The sequence below is a fragment of the Sycon ciliatum genome, chromosome 5 (assembly GCF_964019385.1).
Source record: "Sycon ciliatum chromosome 5, ocSycCili1.1, whole genome shotgun sequence".
Lineage (NCBI taxonomy): Eukaryota > Metazoa > Porifera > Calcarea > Leucosolenida > Sycettidae > Sycon > Sycon ciliatum.
Genome location: NC_088647.1, coordinates 19,049,121 through 19,057,043, shown reverse-complemented (window position 1 = coordinate 19,057,043; position 7,923 = coordinate 19,049,121).

Here is a 7,923-nt window from a genome sequence, read left to right as displayed (position 1 = left end):
TTTCGTAACCACTTTTTTACAGCTCGCTCCCGCAACGTCCTCTCGGTAGCTGTGGAGAAGCTCGTCTCTGTGCTTCGATTCAGCGTACTCGTGAAGTCTTTCAAGCATTTCGACCCATAATTAAAACAGTTGCCTGCTTTGCACCCAACGATAGCAATATGGCAGTCTTCGGGGAAGACGCCCAGCTGGTCTGCTGACCGCGAAGTTCTGGCAGGGGAGAGTGCGACATGGCTACACAAAACCACCACTTAAGTTAACGGGAAGAAAGTCTGAAAATTTGTTTGATAGCTTTGTTTCGCAGCTGCCAATTGCAACTTCGTCGATTTAATTTCCGCGCCACATTTAGAAGAATTTCGCCGTGCCCGGTTTCTAGCAAAATCAGGTTTACCCCTCAAAATCCTCCCCAACTTTCCCCGGTTAGCCGTTAGAACTTTCCGTAAATCGCTCGTGCTGGGCCATCAAGTGCCAACGTGATGAGGCCGCGTTCCACGTTGGCAACGCGCGTTTGCCTCGCTTCCGAACGTTGCACGTGACCGTCGAACGCGTCAAGTGAGCGCGCTGCACGCCGTGCGAAAACTCTCTAGTGACTGCGGTGCAAGTGTCCAATGGCCGTCTGAGCTCATAAGTCCACGTGGGACATGACTCATTTGGTTGTCTGGTGCTGAGTAGGTGCTGGTCACGCTGTTAACACGGAAGCACTGTACGTTGGTTTTGGCTAGGAGAGCACTGCATAATGGAGTGCTCTCGAAAGATAAATTTTGTTAGCCTACTCAAGCTCAACTGATGTGGGGTGAATTCCACGAAACACTGTGTATTGAGCAGGGAATAGTACTTTCTTGTAGGTTCGCCGAGTGGAAAGTTCGACGGGCTTCTGAGTGCACCAAACGCAGTCATGAACCAGTCAAGTGTCATGTCAGTCAGCAGGAAGTTAGAGCTCCGAAGCATGGAGGAGTCTCTTTCTGCACTGTTTATTACCGATTTAGCAATAATCTTAGTTCGCAACGCTGTCCGTCGTGCGGGAATGCAACTAAGTGGTTGGAGCTGACGGCGTGTTGAATGGCAAACGCCCTTCAGCGTCTGTTCTCGCAACTCCATGTGCGACACTGGCTGTTGCTGATGCCTGGTGCTGACGAGGTCGTTGTCGAGCCGGATACGGTGCGCCACTTGAAAAGTTGATATCCCTAGTGATTTGTTGGCTCGTAGAGCAGTGCATAATGCAGTGCTCTTTTTAAATAATGCACTGCTCCAGGAGCAGTAATTTTTTAGCCTAGTCAAGCTGAACTAATTGAAGGAGGGGGTAATTTCCCGAAACAATGTATTTTGAGCAGGGAGTGGTGCTTACTTGCAGGTTTGCCTAATGAAAGGTTGGATGGGCTTCTCATGTGCATCAGACTCAGTCGTGATTCAGCCGAGTGTCAAGTCAACCTGCAGGAAGCGCAAGTTCCGAAGTATGGTGCTGATATTCCTTTAAAATAATCGGAGATGAAACAAGGCATACAGGGGCTTGGATTTTTCATGCGATCATTGGATTTGGTAATGTCAAAAAAATATTGGTAGAGAACAGGACAGTTGTCCCAGTCATAAGTAAAATAAATATTATTCCCTGCACTGAAGCCTCTCATATTGCCAATACAGTGGCTTCATCCGTTATCTGATGTTGTTCCGTGCAAAGCTCACATGAACAATCATGAAATGAAGTAAATGAAAGGTTCTCTAGCAGAGGAGCACAAGCGCCGAAGTATGATGCAGACCTACTTTTAAAAAAATCGGAGATGTACAAGGCATACAGGGGATTGGAGTTTATATGGGTTTATTGAATTTAGTAATGTCAAAATATTGGTAGAGAACAGGACCGTTGTCCCAGTCACAAGGAAACTAAATTATTCCGCGCGTAACGCCTCCCGTATTGCCAATGAAGTGGCTTCATCGGTGAATGGATGTTATTATAAACGATTCTCTAGCAGAGGAAAATCTCTCATTTGTGGTGGTTTTCATCTATTGGAGGCTTATCCCACATAGAACGCAGGCAGTAATTGGTACTTGTACAAAAACACTGCCTATGTAGGGTTGCATTTTGTGTACATGTACTCACCTGCGACATGCAGTTGATAGGTCGCTCTTGCTGTCGTATGACCTGGTATATCTGATGTACATCTGTACAGTCCAGTGTAGTTTGAGTTGAGAGTGGGGTGTTGGGTAAAGTCCCATCCAGCAGGTGTAACACCAAAGCTACTGTCAGCAAATGGTTGGTTATGTTCACCAACAACCACACCAGTGTTAGTGTTAATCAGTTGAATAAGTGAACCAGTAGCACCAACAGCCTGGCATGATGGAAAATACAGTGGTCCAATCTGTGATGTACTTTGTCCAGTCAGGTAGTAAGCTGTGTACGCAGTACTGGTACCTAGGCTACTAGCCCTCAAGTCCAAAGATTGACCTGCACAGAAAAGCACACACACAATATTGCCGGTCATTCCATTCTCTACACACAGAAAGAAGCTAGCGTGTTCAGTTAAGCAAATCTGGAGTAGTGCGTTATTTTGTGAAAGTTGTGTGTACTTGGTGTTGGGGCATGCGTGTTGCTCTGGTGTGAAAAGCAGTCTTCGTCTTGAGTCTGGCTTGTCCAATTGTGTTTCGTCACCTTGTCAATACGTCTTTGTAAATGTAGTTATCTCGTCGTCCATTGTATAAGTGTCGGGTCGGCACGAGGCTGGAAGCAAGTGGAGAAAGTCCACATACAACATTGGTGGAGCTGATGTGAACTGCCACTTCTGGATTTGCCCTGCGTGGCATTCGCTCCAAATTTCCGTTTGTCATCGGTATGTGTGCGTTTGTGTGTGTGTGTGTGTGTGTGTGTGTGCATGCCGGCTTGCGTGTCTGTGTGTGAACGTCTGAGTGTGTGGTGTGGCGTGGTGTGTGCGTGTGTGAGCGTGCATGTGTGTGCGTAAGGCGTGTGACTCTGTCAGCTCCCAACGCCTATGGATTATCCCGGAGTCAAGAAGGCAGGTGTCCCTGAGTGCAGCATCAATATCATACGCTCGTTTCACACCAATATGACAGCAACGTTGAAGATCCCGGGCGCTGCTGCTCCACCAATCGAGGTGCAAAACGATCTCCGGGAGTGTTGCAGCATGGCACCAGTACTTTAATCTGTTAACCGTTAACTGTTCTGGGGGCCGTTTTCCAGCCTCCAGGGGCATGGTGCTGTTGCCGACATTCATGGCATTGTTTTTCCTGTGGCAACCAGTAGCATAAGTAGTAACGCAGTATGTTAAATCCAGTATTCCAATCTGTGATGTATTTTGTCCAGTCAGGTAGTGAGCTGTGTACACAGACGTAGTACCTAGCCTATAAGCCGCCAAATACAAAATTTTACATGTACAGAAAGCGCACCCAATGACGCGGGTCATTCCATTTAGTCCGTGAGCCCAAACTCAAAAATAACAAGTTGCACTCTCGGAAGGACAAATCGCAGCTTACACTGCTGGTCAAGGACATCACAAATAATACGTTTTCGCTTGTGTGACGTTCCAGAACCGATCCAGAGGCCTTCGGGAGGGCTTCTTTTCTAGACCAAATTCCACCGTGAGCACAAAATACTTTTATGCGAGTGGTGAGGTGTGCATCGCATGAGCCAGCGCAAAAGCACGAGTTCGAGTGGAGTGAGGAACACTGATTTGTATTTTACGACATGACGATGTTGAGGACAATAATGCACTTTGGATTCTGTGATCACTTCATTCCTTTCGTGCACTTGTACATTGATGTTGTTTGACAACAATGGAAGAAGAGAAAGGCGTTTCTAGTGGCAGCCCAGCTGAGTAAGATTGCCAAATTTTGTGTCTGTGCCACTGCGTCCAATTCAGTAGATACGAGAAGCCTGCACCGAATAATATGGAGACCACAAGTTGGCGTCGCATCATCAGCTCTGCTCGAGAGAAGGACGACCATATCTGGGCTTTTCTCGGCTATTACAAGGGCTCAGAGATGAGCAAATGGTGTGGCTGGTATCAGGGAGAGTGCTACACCAATTGCACGCAATTGCAACACTGGAGAAAACCAGTGCCTCTGATTTTGCTTTGTCTATACTTGCTGACAGTGATGTGCATGCAGTAGTGAGCCCAGAGCCACATCCTAAGGGGCCACCTACCAGGAGCTTAGTGGTTCGTACGAACAACGAATGCCATAATATGAAAGCAGAGAAGGTGTAAACACAACACAGAGAACTGGTCCACTCAGAGTTCCCGAAAGCGAAAGTTTTGTTGCTGGCAGCATGGGAGAGGGCAAGACGACAAGTAGCCAGGTCGAAACCAGCGCTGCTGGAGGTTCAAGCGAGAGGATTTGACTGCTTTGCAAGCAACTTACTTTGCCATTGTCTGTGTATGTGTGTGCGCGCACTTGTGCGCTAGTGTGTGCATGTGTGTGTGTGTGTGTGCGTATGTTTATGTGTGCGCGTGCTGGTTTGTGTGTGTGTGCAGGCTTTTCTTTGTTGATGACACCACTCCAGTCTACTACTGCGGGCCAGATGGCAGGTGTTGGGGCACAGTGTTGCCGCAGTCACTCTGGCCAGTGCGGTCCATGTTTAAGGTCGGTTGTGGGTTTTAGATTCCACACTTGTCTACAGGGTGTGCGCTGGGGGATGCTGCAGCGTGAAGAACTGCCAGTTTAGCGTGTGGCGTTTGCGCTGCGTTTCGAACACCCTCCAGACAAGTCCCGTCACAAATACCATGTTCTTTCCCTTTGAGAGCGGTGTGACCAGGCACTGGCATGTGTATGCGAGGAAAGGTGTGTGTGTGTGTGTGTGTGTGCATATCTGACCATATACATTTGAAAGTGTGTGTGTGTGTGCGTGTGTGTGTGTGTGTGTGTGTGTGTGTGTGTGTGTGTGCATATCTGCACATATACATTTGAAAGTGTGTGTGTATACGGGCATTCTTGCCGGTTATTGTATATGCGCATGGGTGTTTGTGTGCGTGTGTGTGGGTGTGTGTGTGGGGGTGTGTGTGTGAGTGTGTGTGTCCAAACTGTCGGAAGGCTACCCTCTTGCCAACGCATTTGGAAGTTGAACCAGTTTGGGCTCCACAATCCAGTGTGTCATTACTATAATTTATAGCTTTTATGGCTGAGGTTGTTGCTACGTCTATTAGCTCTGGGTTCTCAGTACCCAGTTGCCCAGGCTGGTTGGTAATCTAGCTCCAATTTCACTTCAAGGTACCAGTGCATCTGCTTCTATCAAAGCACCGTGCTGTCTATACTGGTAAACCCAGCAAGTGTAGGGTGTGCACAGGTAACTGTCTTGGCCGTCTTATACCGATGTACTCCATGTGGCGTAGACCAGGTTTACATTGGGGGTTGATTCACTTTATTTCATCAGTTGTGTGGATTAGTCAGTTATCTGGCTCTTGTCTTGATCTGCTTCAATCAGAATGAGATCCGCTATCGTTGCTATAAAGAGAAAATCTGTGGGTGCACATCCAGTGCATTTGAAGATTGGCGTGCTTCTATTGCGACGGGCGTATATATGGCACATGGTGCATGGTGTGGACTTAACCAAGGCATTACCCGAAACACAATTTGCCTTCCGCAAGAAATGTTCCACGGAAGACGCCCTCTGTGTGCTGACTGATAATCTGCAGAAGGCGATAGACCGTGGCAAGACCACAGGGCTGTGCCTATTCGACATGTCGAAGGCTTTCGATAAAGTGCACCACGACAAGTTAATTCAAGACCTCCTTGCGGTTGGAATTTCTGGAAAAACCCTTAGTTGGTTCGTCGACTACAGGGCTGTGCCTATTCGACATGTCGAAGGCTTTCGATAAAGTGCACCGCGACAAGTTAATTCAAGACCTCCTTGCGGTTGGAATTTCTGGAAAAACCCTTAGTTGGTTCGTCGACTACTTGTCCGGCCGCAAGCAGCAGTTCCTCATCTCGCCTTTAACCAGCCCTGCTCTGGCTTGCACCTGCGGAGTGCCCCAAGGCTCTGTTCTTGGCCCTGTCCTCTTCAGTATATATGTAGGACTCAGTGAGCAGTCACGTCTCGATGACCGATCACGATCCCCGTGACCAATCAAACAGTCACAAATCCCCGAAGAGCAGTCATAAAGTCACACACCAGTTTGAATCCCGATGACCAGTCACAAACAGCCGCGACTTTCTCTGTGAACGGTCACAGGGTCCACGTCAAAATATTACGACTCAACTGTGGGCATTCACGCGATCAGCATACTTTTTTCCTTCACAGGTTTCAGAATCACACACACACTGATCAGAAGTGAGCAAGAAAGATTTCGATCAAATCTCGATCTCCACGTAGTTTACTTGTAGCTCGAGTCTGGTGTGTGTGGGCTCCTCTCCAAAATGAAGGGTGGTCGAAAATCTTGCAGGCTTCAGATAGAATTTCTTTTGAGAGGACGTTCTGGCTAGTAGATTGTGCTATTCATCATTATTAATTTTGAAGAACAAACTTCGTCGTTCAGAAAAGCTATTTCGGAATATTTTCAGTGAAGTATTTTTTTGCATGCCGATCTTGCTAGAACGGAGACTGATTTCAACTGATCCAGCATACAAGCAGCACTCGCTTTGTCACAGTTTGTGTTTTTGGAGAGGATGGGTGACAAGATTACGGAGTCAGAAGTGGACATCGTCGACGATGCAGAAACGAAAATATAATGAAGATGGAAAAGAAAATATGTTCATCTCCAAGAAGGTACTGAGTACATCAAGCACCTTCGTGTGTGTAGCTCTGTCTTTCTTGTGGAAGACTCCACAGAAAAACAATGTCCACCTTGTTGAAACTGAAACTGCCTCTCAGTTGAAGTCTTTCAGGGAAGACATCTATTCAATACATCATTGATCCATTCTCAAGAACCATCGTAAGAAATTAAATCAAGTCATGTTAGCGATAAGAATGGCGAACTAAACCAGAGAAGTGTGAGTGTCTTGCTTTGACTGCAGGAAACTGTGTTTCAATTTTGTGGCTCAACGTATTGCTTACGCAGTTTACTGCTTCGAACACATCTTCATTCCTACTCCCAAAATAACTCTGTACAATGTATTGATGTAACATTATGGTACATGCACATGGTCTTTCTCGTTGTGCTGCTATAACGTGTATTATAAGTACATGCCTACGAGTACTGTGTACCGTTTACTGTCTCCTTGTCAGTGTTTTTCGGCGATCCTCCACACCTTCATATTGCCATTACGTATTTTCCTTCTACTTATTAACTTTATAGAAATATTCACTTACAACTTCTTGTGATTGCTGGTGCGAATGTACCCTGCAATGCCTGCTTGTTAGTGAGAGTGCACCAGACATGTATCGATATGACTGTATGTCTGACGGGATGTCCTTGAACTGGCATATCAGTATCACCGAGAGTACGGTTCTTCCGTCTACGCATCTCTTCTTGGCTTGTGGATTGTTTGAAAAGAGATAAAATAATGATACAAAAATACTTGTGTCCAAGTGTCGTCATGAAAACAAGTTCTACCGCCGTAACTTTGTCCGCAAGGTCCTGTGAATCTAGCTGGTAGTCCTGCCGCCAATTTGTGTGTGTGTTTGTGTGAGTGTGTGTGTGTGTGTGTGAGTAAGTGTGCCCGTGCATGTGTGTGTTTGTGTGCATGCGTGAGAAAGAGAGTGTGTGTGTGTGTGTGAGAGAGAGAGAATGTGTGTGTGTGTGTGAGAGAGATTTAGAGAATGAGTGTGTGTGTGTGTGCGCGCGCGCGCGCGTGTATCTGGATGTGTGTGTGTGTATGTGTGTGTGCGTGTATGTGAGAAAGGGGACAGAGTGTGGGTGTGTGTGGGTGTAATGGTGTGGGCATGTGTGGATTTGGCATTTAAGTCCCCAGCTCTATTGCTCTATTCTATACTGTATCATTCACGCTGGAACTGCTGCTGCATCGCCCCAAGTCTGAAGACTT